At 34.9% G+C, this 23,344-nt stretch overlaps 1 pseudogene; it reads right to left on the bottom strand.

Moving 5' to 3' along the window:
• Positions 1 to 8,614: 8,614 nt before the first annotated feature.
• Positions 8,615 to 9,556, bottom strand: LOC140511542 (olfactory receptor 4C46-like; annotated as a pseudogene).
• Between the last annotated feature and the right edge of the window lie 13,788 nt (positions 9,557 to 23,344).

Raw genomic sequence — 23,344 nt, 5'->3', positions numbered from 1 at the left:
GGATAGGACTGGAGCAGGGTTCGGGGCAGGATTCTCAGCAGCAGCTGCAGTTCCCAGATTGCTCAACTCACAAATGCCAAAGACAGCTTCAAAGGTCAGTGAGAAAGCTCTTTCACCTCATGAGTAGTAAATGGGATTTAACCCTGCTGGGAGCAGCCTTTGAAGTGTCAGCTTCCATTTTTGGAACCTTTGGCCTAAAGCCTCTGGGAGAATTGAGTAATTGATCTGGATCTCAGCCCTGGGTGGCCTTCCTGGGTTGAAGAAGAGTTCTGGTGTGGTGTAGCTGGAGGTGATTGTGGAGACGGAATTGTGCTCACAGATCCTGGGCAGAACAGAGTGCTTGTGGTTGCTCACAGACAAGAGCACAGGTCAGGAGGGGAGTAAACTCCTCTCCCTTGATTGTGCCACTTTGGAGGAACTGAGAACTTACAGGTCCCCAGAGTATATTCTTCTCTTGACAAAGGACTTAAAAGTCAAGTAACTGGCTAGGAAAATGCCCCAAAAAGGAAAAAAAAAGAAGATGATAGAAGGCTACTTTCTTGGTAAATAGGTATTTTCTTCCATTCTTTTGGATGAGGAAGAACAATGAGGAAGCACACCATCAGAGAAAGACGTAAAATTCAAGGCTTCTGCATCCAAAACTTTCAAAATAAATATTCAATGGTCTCAGCCATGGAAGACCACAAAAAGAATTTTGAAAATCAAGTAAGAGAGGTGGAAGAACAACTGGGAAGAGAAATGAAAGAAATGCAAAACACATCATGAAAAGCAACTCAACAGCTTGCTAAAGGAGACCCAAAAAATGCTGAAGAAAATAACACCTTGAAAAATAGGCTAACTCAACTGGCAAAAGAAGTCCGGAAAACCAATGAGGAGAAGAATACATTAAAAAGCAGAATTAGACAAATGGAAAAAGAGGTTCAAAAGTTCATTGAAAAAATAGTCCTTTAAAAATTATAATGGAGCAGATGAAAGTTATGACTTTATGAGAAATCAAGAAATTACAAAACAAATTCAAAAGAATGAAAAAATAGAAAATAATGTGAAATATTTCAACGGAAAAACAACTGACCTGGAAAATATATCCAAGAGGGATAATTTAAAATTATGGGCCTACCTGAAAGGTAAGATAAAAAAAAGAGTCTAGACATCATCTTTCATGAAAACATTAAGGAAAACTGCTCTCATATTCTAGAACCATAGGGTAAAATAAATATTGAAAAAATCTACTGATCACCTCCTGAAAGAGATCTGAAAAGAGAAACTCCTATGAATATTGTAGCCAAATTCCAGAGTTCCCAGGGCAAGGATAAAATTTTGCAAGCAGATAGAAAGAAACAATTTGAGTCCTGTTTGAAATACAATCAGGATTGCACAAGATCTAGAGGCTTCTACATTAAAGGATCTAAGGGCTTGGAATATGATATTCCAGAAGTCAAAGGAATTAGAATTAAAACCAAGAGTCACCTACCCAGCAAAACTGAGTATAATACTTCAGGGGGGAAATGGTCATTCAGTGAAATAGAGGACTTTCAAGCATTCTTGATGAAAAGACCAGAGCTGAAAAGAAAATTTGACTTTCAAAATGAAAAATCAAGAGAAGCATGAAAAGATAAACAGGGAAGAGAAATCATAAGGGATTTACTAAAGTTGAACTGTTTACATTCCCACATGGGAAGATAATATATATAACTCTTGAAACTTTTCTCAGTATTTGGTAGTTGGAGGGATTTGGGTGAGTAGAATAGGAAGAGATGATATCTTAAAAAATACAATCAAGTGGCAAAAGAGGAATATATTGTTAAGAGAAAGGGAAAAATGGAATGGTGCAGGTTATCTCTCACGAAGGAGGCAAGAAAAACTTTTTCAATGGAGGGGAAAAGGGGGGTGATGAGAGGGAAAAAGTGAATCTTACTCTTATCACATTTGGCTTAAGGAGGTAATAATATGCACAGTCAATTTGGTATGAAAATCTATCTTACCCTACAGGAAAATAGGGAAAAAGGGATAAGTGAGGTGGTGGGATGATAGAAGTGAGGGCAAGTGGGAGGAGGTAATAATTAGAAGTAAACACTTTTGGGAAAGGACAAGGTCAAAAGAGAGAATAGAATAAATGGTGGGCAGAATAGGATGGAGGGAAATATTGTCAGTCTTACACAACGTAACTATTATGGAAGTCTTTTGCAAAACTACGCAGATATAGCCTATATTGAATTTCTTGCCTTTTCAGTGGGGGTTGGGGTCGGGAGGGATGAAGGGAGAAAGGTTGGAACTCAAAATTTTAGGAATGAAGGTTGAGAATTGTTTTTGCATACAACCTCTAAATCAGAAATGCAGGCAATGGGGTATAGAAATCCATCTTGCCCCACAAGAAAAGAGTGAAGATGGAGATAAAGGGAGGGGCATGACAGAAGGGAGGCAGATTGGGGGAAGAGGTAATCATGGTGTTTTGGAGTGGAGGGAGGTAAGAGATGGGGAGAAAATTTGGAATGAATATTGAAAACTAATGATATATGAACATTATGAAAACATTTTATATGACTATAGTTGCCTTTCAGTTCTTCTGAAAATTGCTTTTTCATGTCTTGTGACTATTTATCAATTTGGGAATTGCTCTTTTTAAAATAAATTTGATTCAGTTTTTCATGTATGTGAGAAATAAAACCTTTTTCTGAAAACTTTCTGAAAATATTTCTGATCATTCCAATACAATTGACTCACACTCATGCTTTCTGTCTCTATAACCTCCTTTTAATTGCCCTAATGAAGATGAAGTTTGGGAAAGTTGCATTATCACCTTCTCATTTGGAAAGATAAGCAGCATAACTTTATTGAGTCGCTTATGATTTCTGTTTCATGTTTGCTTTGTTGTGATTCTCTTGAATTTTCTTTGAATTGAATACTTAGTTTCCTTTTCATCTCTATTTTTTACATGAGGAATACTTCAAAGTCTTCTATTTTATTAAATATTCACTTTTTTCATCTGAAGGATTATATTCAGTTTCACAGGGTAGGTGATGGTTGCAATGCTATCTCCTTTACCTTCTGGAATATCATACTTCAGGCCCTCTACTCTTTTAAAGATGAAGAATAGCAAATATCCTTTAATTCATTTTATAGATGCAGATAAAAAGTCACAGGGATGTTAAATGGATCAACGATCATTACTTTAGAGCTAATGAGTTCAACTTCCTAATTTTAACTGTAGAATGTATTTAAGCATAAATAAGAGATTTAGTGACTTGCCAGAGGTAATATAGTCAATAATCATCTGAGGTGGGATTTGAATTCAGATTTTCCTGACTATGGGTCCAATGCCCTATCCACTGTATCAAAATATTTTTAAATGACTTACTAAAGTTTGCAATGAATCACTAGCAGAAATGGGAAAAGAACCAAAGTCCCTGACTCTTATCATTGAAACACTGGAATTATTATCATCACATCCTCATTAGGGTCTAATAGTGTGAGTCTTATCACCAGAACATACTATACTGTAGGGTCAAAAAAAGCCTATATAAATCAGCATGATCTACAAAGGAAAATGGTCTTATGAGTTTTTGAAGAATTATAAGGCAATTCTTTCATCTACTTTACATGGAACTGTGGACACAATAGATGATCATTAGGAACAATTCTCTGAAATTTAATAGATATTTCTGATGATATAGACTCGCTGAATCTCATATTTTGTATGTACCGCAGAGACCATCATTTACAACCAATATTTGATGAGGAAAAATTGTCACAAAACACTTCCAAAAAGTTATAATTAAATATTTTCCAAATTGCTTGCAGTTACGGTGAACTTTCCATATCCCAAGACAGCCTCTTCTCCTCTGTATCTCTATTTGGTGGCTAAGTTTCCTTTCTATTGAGTTGAAATTTGTAACTTTTAATAATTTCTCCAATATCTTCCCTTAGAAGATACAATTAAATGGTATAATTTCCTGTCACATAGTTAGGAATACAATTAGTTTAGGGAGCTACTACTTAAAATCCTCTATGTCTTCTTTTCTCTAGGCCACACATCTCCAGTCCTTACAAGCCATTCCTGTTTAGTGTGCGTGTATAGAAAATTGTACACAAGAGCAATAAGCAAACATAAAAAAATGGCAATGCTGTTGTCAATAAACATGACAGTAAAAAGAATGCACTTCCCTGCATTTTTGGAGTATTTCTTTCTCTGCCCCATCCTAATGACTTTCTTACATTATTAAAAAAAATTTCTTCCTCAAATGTATGAGTTCAGAGACTTTTACACACATCCCCCCATCTCATCAATGAGAATTTGGCATAATTAAAAAATATATATGTATATATGCACGTGTATTGTGTGTGTGTGTGTGTGTGTGTGTGTGTATAACTACAAAGTATGGAGAAATGCAAAATTTTAAAAATCTAAAGCATGATATGATAAATCAATGATAAATTCTGACTTGTGCAAGGATTCTGGAGGAGAGGGAAAAAATGGTACAGCATCAAGGAAAGAAGGATCTTAGCAAAAGAGAGGGAACTAGATGATGCAATGAATAAAATGTCAAGACAAAACTCCAGAAGAGTTATCTTCTTGTGCTAAAATCTGTCCTCAAACACTTAGTAGCTCTGTGACTCTGAACAAGTCACATAATCTTGTTGGACTAAGTTTTCTCCTCTGTAAGAATAGCTGGAGAAGGAAATGGCAAACCACTGCAGTATCTTTGCCAAGAAAACCACAAATGGGGTCACAAAGTGTCAGACATGATGGGAAATGATTGAACCAACTAACTAAAAACTAAAAGATACATAAGAGAAGTAATCTTGACCATACAAAGAATAATTAGTTGTTGTCTGAAGGATGAAGAGAATGACACAGTTGCATTCAAGTGAAAAATAATTTTGCAAGCATCGGAGGAGGAAAAATCAGGAAATAATATAGTTTGTCTCTGAAATGTGATTGGGAAATTATATCTCAGCCTTCTGATGACAGCAATAGAAGCCCTGTTATTGATGTGTGTTATGCATCCAGATTGTGACACAAAGCCTTCAGTGATGACTGCCTGTGCTGTGTTACTGATATGAACATAAATGATATCATCAGCATGAAAAAACTTGAAAGAATAGCAAAATGTTACTAAAATTTAGGCAAAACACTGAAGATATTGGATAAAAGTGTCGTTTTCATCATGGCTACCGATCAAAGGTAAAAGGTTGAAAAGAAGAAAATAGATTTCAGAAGTAATTAGCTGGTTAATAAGTACTGTCTAAATGAATAAATTGTAATAATCCCATGCTTGCAATCTCCAGAGCTCGAGATTACTGTGCTTCAATGAGAGAAGTCAACCAGGCATCTTTACTAATGTCTAGTACCAATATGATGAACTGGGTAATGAAGCAACTACGAAACTCTCAAAGAAGGGTCAGCCCAGATCAAAAGTGGAGGAGGCCAAAACTCTTGTGCCTATCAGCAATAGACTGGTGCTCAACAATGCTTCTTTCATGCTGAGTAAGATGAGGAGAACCAGACTCCAGAAAATAAACAAACGAAAGAATGAATAAATAAGTGGATGGATGGATGAATGGATGAATAATAGCTAATTAATGAACAAATACATAAGATAGTTTCTTAAAACCACATCATCATCATCTAACGGTCTTTCATCTCATCTCCTCACTCCTAACTTTTATTTTATGATGCTGAAAAATCCTAACTATTTTTAAAAGACTCTGAATTCTGTACCATATGCTACAGTGAAGTTGTCTATATTTTTATACCCACTGACACTTGAGTAGATGTAGGGCTTCTTGACTCCTCCTTCATCATTGTCTCATTGTCCCTTACGCTGTAATTCTCCTCTTTTGAATTCCACCCTATTTTATCCTTCTTATAGTCACATTTGCAATGACTTTCAGGTATCTCCTGTCATAAGATTAGTTTTTGTCTCACAGGCTTGCTCTCTTTTTCTTTTAATGATTTCACATTTGGAAACTCCAATATATGTATTAATGTGAGCCAGGGAACTTCCCCTCACATTTTATTGGACTACTCTGACATGTTACAACATACACAAAAATCAGGCGTGCTGTATCATTGTTTGAACTCCATCATTTTGTATTCTAAAAATCCCTTTTCAGCTAGTGATGTTCCAGTCTTTTGCCTTTTCCTATGCCAGAACTTCTTATTCATTGTGCGTTTCTGTGTGTGTGTACAAGCATGTATATACATATATATGAGTGTGTGTGTGTGTGTGTTTAAATACTCCCACAAGCTGACTAGTGAATTCTGTGGCCCTCCATTCTCAGAATAATCTTTTATGGGTATAAAATGTTGATTTTATGTCAGATTTTAATGGATATCAATTACACTGAAACACATTTGTCAAAATATTGAACAAACAAGGTTGAAGATCCCTAGTTAAGGACACATCTTCTCATCTCTTGATCATCCATATTCTCATAGCTCATTAAACCTGGTCTGGACTTGTTTTATTTTCTTCAGAGTCTTGACCTTGTAGATAGCTACTTGAAATTTTGAGAAGTAGGAGGAAGACCTGGAAATCATGGTTACCACAAAACCATTCTCATCCTTTCTGGTTTGGCTATGTTAGATTTCTGATATTCTGGACACACTCTGTGAACATTTAACTTTGTGCCATGTGAGCAATGCTCTTGTTCAGAGGCTGGTTGCAGGGATACACAGATTCCCAAGACAGACAGATGCAATGGTCCACGATATTAGAAAGTTCTGCAGTCCATTTATGAAGATTCAAGCAAAATATTCAAAGCCTCAGCAAAGCACTGATTAATGATTACCTTATATTATTGTTCTTGCCTTAATAGAAAAGGGATAATATTATAAAATACTTAATTCCCATGCGAACTCAGCTCCAGAGAGCATAGAATGGAAATGGACTACAATGAGAAAGTGAGATTGGAACAGAGATGTGGTGTCCCTGAATACATGTTCCTAATTCCTCTTGATTTCATCATGTTTTTACTAATCACATTAAACTGTTTAACTCTGACCTTGAACATTGAAAAAGTGTAATGACTTATAGGGCCTTTTAGGAAATTAGTGGAGTGTGGATGAGTGCTCTAAACAAGAATAACAACTATGCAGCTGCATGTTGATAGACATTTGGGTTAATGTGGTCTAAAGCTATTGAATTTACTGTTAAGGAAATTAATATATCTTAGTATTATTGAAATATAATTTGACCTTCAAAACCCTCTGAAAAGGTCTCAGCAATAACCTCCAGGTGTCTTGAGACCACATTTTGAAAGCTGTGAAATTGATGAGTGACTGGAAAAATAAATAGTGGTAACAAAATACTATTCTTCTTCACGTAAAAAGTCATGCCAAATAAGTCTTAATCTTATATAAAGTTAAATAAATTATAAAGATATGAATTATCATATAGATTTAGATAGATTTACATTGAGATCTACAATATTACCTGATAGATCAGAATGATGATGAATGCATGATTTACCCTGATATCATCAGAAAATTTGACAAAGATGTTTGTTCTATTATCATAAAAGGAATGGACAAAACAAAGAAATGTAGGTTAGATGTTTGCAGATTTGGATGGATGTTGAACTCACCTGAACCAGAGGCAAAGATTAAGATTTGCATTCTGGGAAAAATTCTTTAGCATATGAGCCACAAATGTGTTTGTGGTCCTTTGAGTTTCAATGCTACTGTCCTTTCCATGTTCTACATTCCAAAATGGGCCTCCTTGCTATATCACACACAAAGTATTCCGTTTCTTTTGCAATTTCTGTTTCCCATCCTAGGTGGAAAAGCTCTTCTTTTTCCCACCTAGTAGAATATCTGGCAAAACTTAAGGCTTGGACAAAGTGCCTCCTTTTACATTAGAAGAAAACTAATTTCCCACATGCCCCCAAAGATTAGGGATCCCACTAAAACAACTTAGTCTTGTTTTGTATCTTCTTCATTTATTTATGAGTGTTCATACTTTTGCTCCAAAATATACTGCTCAGGAGAGCAACAATGATTTTACTGTTGCTTATGTACCTCCTGCACCAAGCATTGAGTCTGCTAACAAGTATTTATTGAGTACTAACTATGTTCTTGTGGAAAATGCCTGATACACAGTAGGTGCATACAAAATACTTGTGAAATTTAATTGATATTTTTTAATGAAAACTATTCCAACATTAACATTTCAGTTTCTGAAAAAAAATCTGATTCTGACATTATTTTTATTGTACATATAGATAGATACATAGTTATACATATATCTATATATTTCAATACATTTGAAAATCAAGGGATATAATGTAGCTTTTTCATGGGGCTGTATGTTTTCATTTCCCTCTTATTTATTTATTGACTATACTAAAATGAATTGAAAATGCTAAGTAAATAGTGCCCCATACGCAGATATTTTTAAACATTGGAAGAAATAAAACAGGAAAAATATCCCATTGTAGACTCAGTGAATACTGGGTACCAATTTCTTTTTTTTCTGAACATTCCCTTGAATTTTCCCTTCCCTCATCAACAACATTGTCATTTATTTGTTTATTTAATTTTTTTTTTACTTCCTCTCCCTCCCACGTGAAAAGTCATGTGATTTTATTGTCTAATGGTTTTATTAGGAGCCCTTTACTGACTAACAAAAGTCTCCTTCCAACTAAATATTTTTCTGATGGCATTTTTCATTTGGTCATTTCTCAGTGTGTAGATTAAAGGATTTAACATGGGGGTAATCATTGTGTAGAAGACTGCAACAGCTTTATCGATGGAGAAAGTTGTTGCAGGCCTCATGTAAACAAACATACAAGGAACAAAGAATAAAACGACTACAGTGATATGGGAGCCACAGGTGGAAAGGGCTTTGTGTCTTCCCTCTGCACTGTAACTCTTCAGAGAACTCAAGATGACAGCATAGGAGACCATTAACAGAAAGAAGTTTAAGAAGCAGATGAAACCACTATTGGCTGCAACAAATAAACCAAGGATGTGAGTGTCAGTGCAGGCAAGATTTAGCAGAGGATTTAGATCACACATAAAGTGATCTATGACATTGGGACCACAAAATGGTATCATAACTATGAACAGAATCTGTATTGTTGCATGGAGTAAGCCTCCTATCCAGACTACAGCCACCAGGAGGGCACGCAACCTCCAGTTCATGATGGCCATGTAGTGAAGGGGTTTGCAAATAGCCACATACCGGTCATAGGCCATGACTGTGAGTAGGATGACCTCAGCACCTCCAAAGAAGTGTTCCCCAAAGACTTGCATCATGCAACCATTGAAGAAAATGGCTTTCTTTTCATAAAGTGAGTCTATAATTGCTTTAGGTGCACTGACTGAGGAATAGCAGGCATCTATAAATGACAGGTAGGCAAGAAAAAAGTACATGGGGGAATCAAGGCTAGGGTTGTGGATAATAGTGATGACAATGAGTATGTTACCCACCATTGTTATAGCATACATAATGAAAAACACACAAAAAATAATTTTCTGCATCATTACATTCTCAGTCAGCCCCAATAGGATAAATTCAGTCACATTATTTCCATTATCCATTTATTCCATACCGATGTTCAATTCAGGCAAGAGTTGTTTTGTCTGTAAAGAAAGTAAATGTTTTCAGTAAGGGAGCCTGGTTTTATTGGACTCTTCTCTGTAAAGTTCTTGTGGAAAGAGACTGGACTGAGGACTACATTTGTAACCCTAATGCCCCTGTCATTGGTTGAACTGAAAGCAGGCAATTTATACTCTCTGAATCTGTATGGTCTCATACTTAAAGTGAGTTAGAGAGAGGGATATGGTGCAGTGTAGAGGGCACAGGTTCTGAATTAAAAAAAAAAAAGGTTCTAATCCCTCTGTGATGTATACTACTAATAGTTTTAGCAGCTGACATTTGCAGAGTATTTATAAAATCCTATATGCTTAATTTAAACATGTAATAGTTTTTAAAGTAATTTATATATATGCTATCTAATTTCATTTTCACAGCAACCTTGTGAGATAGATACTATTATTCTACTCACTTTATCAGTAAGGAAACTGAAGGTAGGAGAAGTTATGACATTTCTCCCAGAGCAATACACCGAAAAAGTTTCTGAGACAGGATTTAAACTCGTGTATTTCAGATTTCAAGTCAATCTTTCTATTCACTGCACTGCCTAATTTTGTAACTCTGGCAGTTTCACTTCATTTCTTTGACTTAGTTTCTTCATTTGAATAGTTATGGGGTGAATTGATTCCTTCCCTGTATGTTCTCTTCCAGATATAAATTTTCTTATGATTACATCAGTTACCTCAGTGAGTATGTGGCAACATATTTTACACCTTAAAGAGTCATTTTTACAGAACACTTCATCAAATCTCTCCTACTATTTTTGTAAATAAAGTAGAGTCATATGACCTACCTGATAATATATTTAGATAGACTGAAGATTCATTGAATGTTGGGAAACAGAGTAAACACTGATTTAACACTGTTAGAATTAAGTATACATTAAGAGTCATAGGTAACTCATCTTGGTTCTAGATTGTTTAAGACTTTTATCATTCACTTGGTTAAAGATGTACTTGAAATTCATAATCTATTTGCAAAATATACAAACCTAGGAAGGATAAATAATATTATAATTACAGGTGGATTTTATTAATTTTGTGGCATGTTAAAACATTATGCCAAATTAAATAAGTTGCAATAAAATAGGAATAAATTTCACTTGGCTTTAGAAATATCATCTTCATAGTGACAAACTGATGGACGTTTGGTTGAACAGCCTTTTTGTTTATTGAATTCGTGGTTTTTAAGCTCCTTATGAGTCAGCACTTGCTGTGATAATTGGATGTGATTTTAGAGTGTCAGACTGGAATGATAGCATAAAGAACAAAGACATAGTGATTCTTGTCTCTTCCAGGAGCAGTCCATATTTGGACCATGGTGTTGCATTCCATATGACATGTTGTAGGAAGAAAATTGATAAATGGTAGATTTTCCATGGAGGTGAACTGGGATGATTGAACAAGATGCAGTTAATGTTTTATGAAGATTAATTGAAGGAACTTAGCATGACAGAACTTTAAGTGAAAAGATGTAGAGAACATATTAGAGCTGTCATGTGTTGTAGGGAATAAATTTGTTCCATATGCCTCCAGACTGCAAAGCTTGTAGCAAGTGTTGGAAGTGGTAAAATGGTCATACCCTCGTCTTCTTATTGCTAAAAGGGACCTTGGGGGCTACTTATTTCATTCCACCCATTTTACATAGCACAAGAGACAAAGACTTTAATTGACTTCCTTTGGTCAAAGAGGTATGAAATAGTTGAGGTAGAATTTGAACTCAATCCACCATTTTCCTTTGACTCCAAATGCAGTGTTCATTTCACTGGACTTAGTGTACTTAGTTCTGATGTCATGGAGGTAGAGGGGGAACCTTCGCAATTAGAGGAGTCAATAAGTAGAATGACCCATTTCAGGAAAAAATAGATTCTCAGGTTTTCATGTTGGGGTCCTCAAACAAAATTTAGATGGAAATTTTTGCTGGGGAAACTGTAGTGAGAATTATTTGGGAGAAATAATATTGATTGCCCTTTGAATGTCCCTTAATTGTGAAATCTTTTAGTTTTGTGTTTCCTTGTTCTATTAAAATGAGTCACTATATTTCCATGAAATATGATACTTTTTCTCGGTTTCTTGTCCCAAGTATATACAATGTCACTGGTATTGTGAATAACGTATTTACAACCCACTTCATCCTTTCCAGATAACTGAAAAGGTTAAAATAAGACAATAGGTAAGAAATGTTTTAATTGAATATGTAGGATGTAGGAGACCTCAGTCATCCTATCAGAAAGTGAACAGAACTATTTCACTGGAGTAGACTGTCCATTAATTAAAAGTTTTAGAGATAAGACTTTTAATAGTAGGTTGTTATTGTATTTTTCCATAAATGAAAAATTCAAGGTCAACTCTGTAAGCCATGATGAACCAATTAAAACTTTCAAGATGGAAGTTATACATGCACAGTCAATTTGATATGAAAATTTTTCTTAAGCTACAGGAAATTAGGGCGGTAGGGGTTAAGCAGGGATTGAGAGGATGGTAGAAGTGAGAACAAATGGGAGGAGGGAGTAATTAGATGTAAACACTTTTGAGGAGAGACAGGGTCAAAAGAGATGTTAGAATAAATGAGGGGCAGGAAGGGATGGAGGGAAATACAGTCTTTCAAAATATGACTGGAATGGAAGTGTTTTACATGACTACACATGTGTAAACTATATTGAATTGACTGCCTTCTCAACGGGCTTGGGTGGGGGAGGAGGAAAGGAGAGGTTGGAACTCAAAGTTTCAAGATGAATGTTAAAAATTGTATTTATGTGCAACTGGGAAATAAGGCATACAGACAATGGGGTATAGAAATCTATCTTGCTGTATAGAAAAATAGAGGGGAGGGGAATGGGAGAACGAAGCTGTGTGATAGAGGAGAGGACAGATTGGGGGAAGGTGGTAATCAGCATGCTTGCTGTTTTGCAGTGGACAGAAAGGAGAGATGGTAGAAAATTTGGGACTCAAAATTTTGTGGAAGTGAATGTTGAAAACTAAAAATAAATAAATAAATAATGGATTTTAAACAGAAGGAAGATATAGGATCATATTCTGGCAACCACAATCATGATAAACAGGGAAGCAGAAAGATGAATAAGATATAATAATCTGATGTTACTAAAGTTTGATAACTATTTAAGTTGTATTTGACATTAGATTCCTTGGTACACTTAGGCTATAAATATAGATACACACAGACTATACATGTACAGAGTCTATGTGTATTTATATATGTATGTACGTATATTTCTCATAATGTGAAGGGGTCCCATAGGCATTGCAAGATTGCCGTAGGAATACATGACACAAAGTTAAGAGCCAATGGACTAGAAGCATTGTGCATTCTACAACAGTCCTGGCTACAATAAATAAATCTGGATTTGATTGTTTGCTGGCAGCAGCTCAGTTGTCTCTTTGCCTGAAATTCTTCCTTCACATTATTCCACTTTAAATATCAGGTTGATCTTTGGCAAATCTAAATTCTTTCTCAATCTCTTCTTCCACACTCTGTCTTTCACTCATAGAAACAATTCTTTAACCAGAAGAAATTTCACTATTGACCACCACCATTTTCAATGCTAGTTGACTTTTTTTAACACAGTGAATGGATAAAGGGTTTTGTACTCACCACTAGCAAATTTAGACCCTCCCCCCTCCTACTGCAATCTACCAATTACCTTTTTTTAAGGCTCTCTCTCTCTCTCTCTCTCTCTCTCTCTCTCTCTCTCTCTCTCTCTCTCTCTCCTCTTTTTGTCATCTAAAAATAAAACTGGGTCTATCTGATTTTTTAAAATAAAAATCAAATGGAAATGTTCACTTGTAGCCCTCTGAACTTTTAGAAAAAAGTACACATAACTTATGCTACTCTGCTTTTTCTTACACTTCTCAACACTTTGCCATATGATATCTGACTCTACCTCTTGAATGAAATCAATCATTCAGGAAGCATTGATGGAGTACTTATCAAATTGAATGGTATACCTGTGAAATAATTACCCATTTTTCAATCCCTGTCTTCACCTTCCTTCCCTCCTCTGAACTTTCAAAAATATGTAGTTTTATATCAGCTTTAGATCTTCCTGAAAATTCTTTCCTTTGAAATATTCATTCCCCATTTTGGTTTCCCTGGTAAAGTCATTTCCTGATCCTCATCATAACTCTCTAGTTGTTCTTTCTTTTCTACCTTTGCTGAACCATCAATCATATCCTGATGTTTAAAATGGATATCCTTTATACCCTTGATTTGAACCTTCTTGTCTTCTCTTTTTCACCCCAACCCATGTTGATGACATCTCCTTTTATAGATGGAAACAAAATGTCTACACAGATAACTTCCAGATATATATATGCCCAAACTAAGTATTTCTCCTGTATAATTACCCTTCAGTTGCCTGATTGACACCTCATCCAGTATATATGGAAGTATGTACATTACACATTAAAATGAAATTATATCACTATAATTTTACCCTGAACTTCCTCTAAAATCCATGTTTTTAAGATCATTATCCTGTTTCTGGTCACCAAGGTTTCTGATCTCATAAGTGACCTTGAATGTTCCTTTTCCCATGTCTCCTTTATCCAAACAGTTGCCAGGCCACATCAATTCTGTCTACAAAATATCTCAAAATTTTGTTCCTTTCTCTCCATTCTTATAGTCATTACAATTTAACATGTCTTATTTGGATGACTAGAAGAGCCAATAATTAATACCACATATAATCATTAGAAAAGCTTATCAATTATGATAACCCATCCCTTCTCGTTAACCTTTATCCAAACCCACAAAGATATTTGCCTTTCCTTGAAGAAGCACTAGAGGTTTCTGGTGTTGTCATTTTTCCTCTGATATTATCTAATTCAGATCTTTGCAATAGAAATAAAATTTGAAGTTAACAATGTGTGTCTAGTAGTACTCAAAGGAGAACACTTTAGCCTATTCTCCCTGGTGGAATTTTGAATCTCCCTTCCTCTATTCTTTCTGATTCCAAATCCTACCTTTGCCAACTCTGAGTTTCCCTTTATTTCTTTAAAGCATCTCTATTTACTTTGTAGGGGAATTTTAAGCCATGAACATAAATGTATTTCTGAAAAATATCCTGCAGTCACTCAGAGAGGGAAGATCAAGGAGCACTTCAAATACTTATCTTCCTCTTCAGTATTAAATACTTTATATCTTATTATGGCATTTTACCCTATATGCACATATATTTCAAAACTTTAAAACCTTAGATTATTCCAGATTCAAACTTTCTCTTTAAATACGTGTCTTTCACCATAAGAGGTAAAGGATCTTTCTTGAAATCCTCATCTGTCTGTTACTTTATTTTTACCATCTTTGTCCTGCAGTTCCTTTGCCAATGAATGTAAATAAATTACTTTTATATGCCAGTTTGAATTTCCAAGATCTTTCGTCCCAATCAGTTCGAGATATGAGCCATTGCAAATATCAGTATTTTCCTTTTTCAGAGGAGCAAATTGAGACTCAGAAAGGTGAAGGGTGAGAAACCAAATCAAAAATTGAAATTTCTAACTCACAGAAATTGAAGCACTTAAAACAGACATCAAACTGTATTCCCTACTTGCTACTAGCCGTGTTTTAAGAAACAAGTCATACTGTAGAATCTATCTATTTAAAAATCAAGAATTAAATCATTGCAATGGATCATGATGAAATATGTTAATCAAAGCAAGCATCAGCTCCAATAGACTTTGTGTGTGTGGGTAGCAAAACTTACCCTAGTCTGATGTATGGCTAAGGATGATTTCTTATGTATTCAAGAGAATTTTCAATTTCATGCTGTTATTTTCTTTGAATAAGAAAATGGTGGAAATGGTTCATCATAGAGCCAGTCAGTATTTTTATAGAGGTATTTTCATGATTCTTGTATCCTGGACCTCCATCAGTTTGTATGTAAGAAAGCTCAACATTATACAGTATTTTGTTCTCCAACAATAATAAAGGCAAAACAAAACAAAAATATAGAGATGTTAAAGTTTCATTGATTCCATATATGCCTTTATGACAACAGGTAGAAATGGCTTTAAATGGCCATCTGTGTTTATACCTCCTCTCTTTTTACCTTTTCATAAGAAATGGAACTAAATTGCATAATATAAAGTTGAGGGACCAATTTTCATTCCCAAAACTGAGCTCTCAGAGGAATTAATTATCAATAGTGCCAGAAATGCTTTATCCTAAAAGACACTTTATTTTGGGAAAGTGTTTATGAAACAATGTAGACAAGTCCAGTTCATTCTTCTTTACATGTTGGTGGAATCAATTATTTGCCCCACAAGAGTAATACTGAAACGTTTCCATTATGCTTTTAGGACCTGGGTCACCAGGGATACAGTGTCCAGTGTAAAGGAAAGTAACAGGAAAAATTTCATACCAATAACACATCCCTGGTACACCCTTCACATGAGCTTAGTAAAGGTGAATTAATGTGTTTCCTCAGGTGACTCCCCCCTTACTTTGTCAACTCATCTGATATTTGTCAGCTTGGAAGTTTTTGTCAAATACATTAGCAGGTAGAAGATGACTAGACATCCAATCAATATGAATATATATTTTTAAATTATAGATGCGAATGAAAGATTCTTAGCATGTTTTTCCACAGGTCTTTGAAGGGAACAAGGCAGCTAGGTGGTGCAATGGATAGAGTGCTAGGCCTGGAGTCAAGATTATTCATCATTCTGAGATCAAAACCAACTTCGGACACTTATGAGCTGTGTGAACCTACACAAATTACTTAAACCTGTTGGTCCCAGTTCATCATCTATAAAATGAGTTGAAGAAGGAAATGGCAAACAACTCCAATGTCTTTGCCAAGAAAAACCCAAATGGCATCACAAAGAGTTGAACATAACTGAAAAATGACCAAAAAAACAACAAACTTGGGTAGAATAGTGCATGTTAGGAACAACCAGGTTTTGTTGTTATTGTATTTAGTTTTATTTTTTTAACCTTCAGTTAATACATACTGTATCAAAGCCCCACTGCAATGATATGAATCTTCCAATTCAACTCAGTCAATATGAACATCCCCAAACCAGAGATTCAGATTGTTTCTATGATGATTTTCACCATTACCTTCAGTATAATCATTTATGGGAAGAGGCAAATCAGAGTCAATGTATGAATTCCCCAAATGAAAAATCTTCAAATAATATAAACAGGAATTTTGAAGAGAATGAAGTCCCAACCCAAGCTAGCAATAGTCATGTGAAAAATTATTTAAATTATTAATAATTAGAAAAATTCAAATTAAAATAACTCAGAAGGTCCACTCTAACATCCATCATATTGTCAAGGTGATCAAAAATTGGAAATGGAAAATGCTGGAAGGTGTGTGGGAAAACCACTATTTTAATGCATTAGTGTTGAAACTGTCTGCTGGCCTAGTCATTCAGAATGGCAATTTCAAACTATGTCACAGAAATTTTCAAACTGTGTTTACTCTTTTACCCAGCTATACCAATATTAAGTCTTTAATTAAAAGAGAGAGGAAAAAAAGAGAAAAATGGCCCATTTTTACTATATAGAGACTTGCTATCAATGTACAGAGAAATACACACATACATAAATGTAAATATATATATATATATATATATGTGTGTGTGTGTGTGTGTGTGTGTGTGTATGTCATCCTCAATTTAATTTCCTTGCTACCACAAAGAATTGTTATGAATATACATATATACATATATAGAAATAAGTATATACACATACCATATATATATGCATGTATATGGATATATGTGTATGTATGTATGTGTGTGTGTGTATAATCTTCTGTCATTGCAAACCCATGAAATTAAGAAATGCCTTATATTGAATTTTGTCAAAGTTATAAGAATACAAGTCTTTTTCCCAATTGATAAATGGTCAAATATATGAACAGGCCATTTTTTCATTAAAGAAAGCAAAACTACATCTGTGTATTTATAGAGAGAGAGATAGTTTTATGGAAAATGTTCTAAATCATTGATGAAGGAAATGAAAATTAAAATGTCTTTGGGATATCATCTTATACTTGTTTGATTTGTTATAATGATAGATGCTTTTCAGTAGGGGAATGGCAAAAACAAGTTATGGTATATGATTATGATGGAATAATACTGCAGCATAAGAAATGACGAGTTTTTTGATTAAGGAAGAAATCATGTAAAAGTTGAACTTATGAATTAAGATATTATCCAGCCCCAGATAAAGAACTCATTTTTAGAAATATGTAAGAATGCTTATACATATATGGATGTAGCTGTGTGTATGTATGTGTGTGTGTGTGTATGTTTATTCATGTTTAATTATAGCATTATCTAGGGCAGGGTAGGGAGATAGGAAGAAAAAAATAAAAGGAACCAACAGAGAACAAAAGAAAACTTAAAAAAAATACAGAAAAGGCAGATAACTTTGAAAACAAAGTATAGTATTTATTACATAGTTTTTTTTTAAAGCAGACAGTCTGAAATGGAAATTAATAGTTTCATATTGCATCCTTTATGTTCCGTTGTGTACATGGAAATATTCTCTCCCTCTGACCACGTTGACAACTCTTATTTTGTACTCAAGTTTAAAGGGAATTAAAAATAAACAGTATCTAAAAAAGACATGAAGGTGTGTCAATCTGCTGAGGAATAGTTGATAAAGTAGGTAATAAAAATTATGGTTTACAAATACCATGTAATATGACTGCTTTATGAAAGGAATGATTTCCATTACAAAGGAATGATTTTCCATTACAGATTCATGCTGTATAATGGCAAATGGACCACCACTACTCTTAGGCAGTCCTATGATGCCTTCCTTATCAATGCCCTTTTCCACACTCCATAGATGTTCTTCTACACCTTCCTTATCCTTCTTCAAACTTCGCATAGCTCTTCTAACTACCAGAATTTCATCAGAGAACTTTGCCTCATATTATACAGGAAAAAAAAAATGAGGTTATTCACCTTGAATTCCTTCTTTTCTCCTCTTCCTTGTCTCCTCTAACTCAGGAGGCATCTTTCACTTTCTCCTCCATCGCCCCTGTTTCATACAATGAAGTGACCTCACTCTTGACCTTGGCTGACCCCTGTACTTATTGAAGTGATCCCTTTAATTATATCTCCTTCAACAAACTGTTGTTCATTTTTTGATTCCCATTTTTTCAGTTCTTTTGATCACTTCTTCTGTACTGGTTCATTTGCCTACCAACTGTCTACTAACAAGCCTAAATCTCTTTATGCTGAAACACACACAGACACGGAACTATCACTTGATCCTTACATCTATGCTAATTATTGTCCTATTCCTCTTCTCTTTGGAGCGTACCTCCTTGAAAAGTCAATTGCAATAGATGCACCCACTTTCTCTCCTATTTCTGACTTGATCATTCCACTGAAACTGCTCTCTGCAAAGTTATAATAATGTCTTAGCTACCAAATCTTTTTCTCAATTCTTATTTTCCTTAATCTCTGTGCAGATTTTGACACTGTTCACTATTTCCTCTCTGATATTCTCTCCTATCTAGGTTTTCGGGACACCATTGTCTTCTCCTTTTCCTATATCTGTTTGACAACTCCTTCTCTGTTTTCCTTTTGCATCTTCCTTCAGATTGCATCCCCTAATTGTAGGTATTCCTTAGCATTATAAATTAGGTCCTCTCTATCCTTTTTCACTTGGTAGTCTCATCATATTTCAAGGATTTAATTACCATCTCTATGCTGATGATTCTCAAGCCTATGTTTCTTGCATCAGTCTCTCTGCTAATCTACTGTCTCACATATTCAACTGCCTTTCAGACATCTCCAGCTCGATGTCCAGTAGATATTTGAAACTCAAAAATTCAATCCATTATCTTCCCTCCTAAATTCTACTCCTCCTACTTTTTTTTTATTACTGTAGAGAATAATCCTTCATTTATGCTACCTAAAAGCCATCCTGGACTCCCCACCATCTCTCATTCTCTACCCCACCTGCCAGTATATCTAATATGTTGTGTATTCTTGTGCATTTCATGCTGGCGTCATTTCACAAACATCTCCACTTTCCTCTTCTAACATTTTTAACACTGTTGTACCAGCTCTCATCACATTGCATCTTGATTACTACAGATATCTACTTTGGGTCTGCTTGTGTCAACTGTCTCCTGACTCTAATCCATTTTCCATTCAGCCACTAACCTGATTTTCCCAAAACACAAATTTGGTCACATCAACTCCCCTTTAACTCCTTTAAACTCCATTGGTTTCCTTTTGCCTCTGCGACCAATGCAAGTTCTCTATTTTGCATTCAAAGCCCTTTTTAACCTAATTCCTCCTATATTTCAAGTCCTCTTATGCCTTATTCCCCAGTATGTACTCTTTGATCCAGTTTCACTGGCCTCCCAGAAATTCCACAAATCAGACACTTCATCTCTTAGATCCAAGCATTTTCTTGGGCTGTTCCCCTTCCCTTCCTCTGCTCCAACCACTGAACTCTCTGACTTCCTTTAAATCCAATATGCAATACCACATTCTACTGGAAACCTTTCTAAATGTCTCTTAGTTGCAAGACTTTACTCTTTTAATTACTTTCTATGTAACCTGTGTGTAGCTTGCTTTGTATGTTGTCTCCCCATTAGATTGCAAACTCTTTGTGAGTAAGGACTGTCTTTACCCTCTTTTTGCAACATAATTCCTGGCATATGCATAGTAAGTACTTTATTCTTTTTTTATATTAATTTATTTGTTTTCTGTTTTCTATGATTGCTTCCATAAGTCTCACATTTTCTCCCCCTCCCTCTTCCCTCTCTGAGACTGTAAGCAATCCTATATGGGTTTCTGTTTCTTAGTCAGTACCAAGTTGTTTTGGTAATTGCTGCTTTATAACACAATTTGAGATCTTATACCAGTATGCCATCTTCCTTAACATTTGTTTTCATTAGTCCTCTTGATATACTGGACCTTTTGATCTTCCACGTGAATTTTGATACCATTTTTTCAGGTCTAGAAAATAATTATCTCATAGTTTCATTGGTATGGCACTATACAAGGAAATTAATTTAGGTAGAATTGCCATTTTTATTGTTTTGGCTCAGTCTACCCACGAGCAAAGGATATTTTTCCACTTACTTAGATCTGACTTTATTTGTGTGAAGTGTCTTGTAGTTGTGTTCATATACTCCCTGGGTTCGTTTTGACAGGTAAACTCCCAAATATTTTACAGTGTCTACCCTTGCTTTCAATGGGATTTCTCTTTCTATCCCTTGCTTTTGTGCTTTCTTTCTAATATACAGAAATGCAGAAGATTTGTGTGGGTTTATTGTGTTACCTAAAACTTTCCCAAAGTTTATTATTTCAAGTAGTTTTTTACTTGAATATCTGTGATTTTCTAAGTATATCGTCATATCATCTGCAAAGAGTGATAACTTAGTTTCTTCTTTGCTTTTTCTATTTCCTTCAACTACTTTATTTTGGCTAATTGCTATAGCTAACATTTCTAGTGCCATATTGAATAGCAGTGATGTTAATGGACATCCCTGTTTCACCCCTGATCTTATTTAGCTTATCTCCATTGCATATAATGCTTGCTGAAGGTTTTAGGTAGATACTGCTTATTATTTTGTGGAAAGTTTCCTTTATTCCTATGCTCTCCAGTGTTTTTAATGGGAATGGGTGTTGTATTTTGTCAAAAGCATTTTCTACATCTGTTGAGATAATCATGTGGTTTCTACTAGTTTTTTTTTTTTTTGTTGTTGATACGATGAGTAATGCTAAAAGTTTTCCTAATATTGAAGCAGCTCTACATTCTTGGTATGAATGCTACCTGATCACAGTGTATTTTTCTCATGATAGGTGGCTGTATTCTTTTTGCTAAAATCTTGTTTAAAATTTTTGCATCTATATTCATTAGAGAAATTGGTGTATAATTTTCTTTCTCCATTTTGTCTCTTCCTGGTTTAGGTATCAAAACCATATTTGTATCATAGAAAGAATTTTGGAGTACTCCTTCCCCAATTTTCCCAAATATTCTATATAATATTGGTATCAACTGTTCTTTAAATGTTTGATAGAATTCCCTTGTAAATCTATCTGCCCCTGGAGATTTTTTCCTAGGGTGTTCGTTGATGGCTTGTTCAATTTCTTTTCTTGAAATGGTGATGTTTAAGTATTCAAATTCCTCTTCTGTTAATCTGGGCAATTTATATTTTCAAAAATACTCAACCATCTCATTTACATTGTCAAATTTATGGGCATAAAGTAGGGCAAAGTAATTTCTAATTATTGTTTTAATTTCCTCCTTGTTGGAGGTGAGTTCACCCCTTTCATTTTTGATATTGATAACTTGGTTTTCTTCTTTCTTTTTTAAATCAAATTAACCAAAGGTTTATCAATTTTATTAGTTTTTCAATAAAACCATCTATTTGTTTTATTTATAAATTCGACAGTTTTCTTAATTTCAATTTCATTGTTCTCTCCTTTGATTTTCAGTATTTCTAATTTGGTATTTACTTGGGGATTTTCAATTTGTTCTTTTTCTAGCTTTTTCAGCTGCATGCCCAAGTCATTGATCTCTTCTTTCTCTATGTTATTCATGTAGGCATTCAATGATATAAAACTTCCCCTAAGAACTGCTTATGCAGTATCCCTTAAGGTTTGGTAGGTTGTCTCATTATTGTCATTCTCTTGAATGAAGTTGTTGATTGTTTCTATGATTTGTTGTTTTACCCACTCCTTCTTTAGGATTAGATTATTTAGTTTCCAATTAGTTTTTGGTTTATCTTTCCATGGCCTTTTATGACATAATTTTTATTGCATTATGATCTGAGAAGGATGAATTCACTATCTCTGACTTTCTGCACTGGTTTGTGAGGTTTGTATGCCCTAGAACATGGTTAATTTTTGTGTATGTGCCATGTATCACTGAGAAAAGGGTATGTTCCTTTCTATCGTTTCTCAAGAGATCTATCAAACCTATCTTTTCCAGTGATTTATTCACCTCCTTAACTTCTTTCTTGATTAATTTAACGTTAGATTTATGAAGTTCAGAGAGGGGGATTTTGAGCTCTCCCACTAGTATAGTTTTGCTGTCTATTTCTTTCTGGAACTTCCCAACCTCTTCTCTAAGAATTTGTGTGCTATACCATTTGGAGTATGCATGTTTAGTTATGATATTGCTTCATTATCTATGGTGTCTTTTAGCAGGATATGGTTTCCTTCCTTATCACTTTTCATTAGATTTATTTCTAATTTTGTTTGGTCTGTGATTAGGATTGCTACCCCTGCTTTTCTTATATCAACTGAAGAACAATAAATTCTGCTCCAACCTTTTACCTTTATCCTGTGAGTATTCCCCTGTTTCAAATATATTTCTTGTAAACAACATTTTGTAGGATTATGGCTTCTAATCCATCCTGCTGCCTGTCTCCGATTTATGAGAGAATTCACTCCATTCACATTCACAGTTATGATTACAATCTGTGTCTTTGCCTCCATCCTCTTTCCCACCATCTGTGTTTTTAGTTCTCCTGTCTCCCTTCTCCTGCACAATAGTGTTTTCACTTTTGACCACCATCTCCCACAGTGTTTCCTTCCTTCTTTCAGACCGCTCTCTTTTACTCCCTTTTGCCCTTCCTGCTCCTTCCCTCCCTTTTAGCCTCCCCTCCCCCTCCTACTGCATATAGAGCTAGTTAGATTTATATACTTAATCAAGTTTATTGTTCCCTCCTTGAACCAAATCAGATGAGAGTGTCTCTCAAACAATGCTCCTCTCCCTCCCCCCTTTCCCTC

The sequence above is a fragment of the Notamacropus eugenii genome, chromosome 6, assembly GCF_028372415.1.
Source record: "Notamacropus eugenii isolate mMacEug1 chromosome 6, mMacEug1.pri_v2, whole genome shotgun sequence".
In the NCBI taxonomy this organism is placed as follows: domain Eukaryota; kingdom Metazoa; phylum Chordata; class Mammalia; order Diprotodontia; family Macropodidae; genus Notamacropus; species Notamacropus eugenii.
This window is presented reverse-complemented; position numbering and strand designations above follow the sequence as displayed.